At 47.9% G+C, this 1,285-nt stretch overlaps 1 non-coding gene across 1 annotated transcript; it reads right to left on the bottom strand.

Moving 5' to 3' along the window:
• Window positions 1-905: 905 nt before the first annotated feature.
• On the bottom strand, window positions 906-977 carry Trnac-gca. The gene has a single exon. It is a non-coding gene; the product is annotated as a tRNA-Cys (tRNA).
• Window positions 978-1,285: the final 308 nt, after the last annotated feature.

Below are 1,285 nucleotides of genomic sequence, written 5' to 3'. Positions count from 1 at the left end.
CTTGATCTGCAGTCAAATGCTCTACTCCTGAGCTATATCCCCACTGGTACCAGTGGCCCAGTCAATACATTTCAATCTCTGTGGTAATAAATTCTGACTATAAAGTTAAATTACAGATCTTCTCAGACCTACTTCCCAGAAGCAGCCAAACCTGACTGGTGAGATGCCTTCCTCAGCTCTGCAGCTTTCCAGACCCATCCTTGATGAGCATCAACAGCCAAGGAAATTAGAGGAGCAGTCTGCAGACCTGAGCCCATTTCACCCTGCTGTCCTGGGTCAGCTCCTGAGCTGCCAACTGCCTTCCACCTAGGTCTCCATCACCCTCTCCTCCTTCCCTGAAGACAGAGTGGGCTGTCACGGGGTCATACTGTCTTGGTAGCCACAACAATGCAGGGTCCCTCTCTCCCTGGTACAGCAGCTGAGTCAGGTTTTACCCTTTGATGATGAAGCAAGAGAGCAGGGGGCTCTGGAAGGGGAAGAAGCTCACATGGGTAATGTCCACACTCCCCAAAATACCTGATTCTAGGATGTGTCTCCTTAGCACTGAGCACATGTTCACGAGACAGCCATGAAAGGAGACAGTTTATGGTTTGGCTTTCCTTTCTGGTCCTTGGATACCAGCTGTCTGTATGGATGCTGAACCTGGATATTTCAAAAGAATTCTCCACCATCGTCCTTGCCTTCTCTTTAAGAAGCCAACATAACCAGAGAAAGCAGATACATGCAGGAAAAGAGCTGACATAAGAAGAATGGGAGGACATTGAGCTTGTAGGAGAGATGGGAGGCAGCACTCATCTTCATGAAGGGCTGAGCAGCTCTGCTGAGTGCCATAAACAGAATGAATGGAAAAAACACAGGACTGCGTGTACAGGATAACTCCATGAATAAAAACATAGACTTATGGTAGGGGGCACCCGGATTTGAACCGGGGACCTCTTGATCTGCAGTCAAATGCTCTACCCCTGAGCTATGCCCCCTCCATGTCAGAGATGTTTTATAAGTGCTTTAACCTTCATAGTCACACCCAACATTACTACGACTTATACTTTTTACTTGGCAAGACCAGCACTGCTGCCTCCACAAACTCATCTCAGACAGGTCCCTCTCCTGTCCCCGGTATCCTCAACTTTGTCCCACGTTGTAATGTCAGCACCCTCCCATACACATCTGAGCCTATGGGAGCAGCACAGCTGGAGACAGGTGGACATAAGTTACTCCAAAGGACTTCAGATTTACATGTCTGATTTCTTCAGTAATATACAAGCTCTCATTGGAAATCAGTGTG

This window comes from Microtus ochrogaster, unplaced genomic scaffold, assembly GCF_000317375.1.
Source record: "Microtus ochrogaster isolate Prairie Vole_2 unplaced genomic scaffold, MicOch1.0 UNK4643, whole genome shotgun sequence".
In the NCBI taxonomy this organism is placed as follows: Eukaryota; Metazoa; Chordata; class Mammalia; order Rodentia; family Cricetidae; genus Microtus; species Microtus ochrogaster.
Note: the sequence above shows the minus strand (reverse complement) of the source record. Positions and strands in the feature narration are given on the sequence as shown.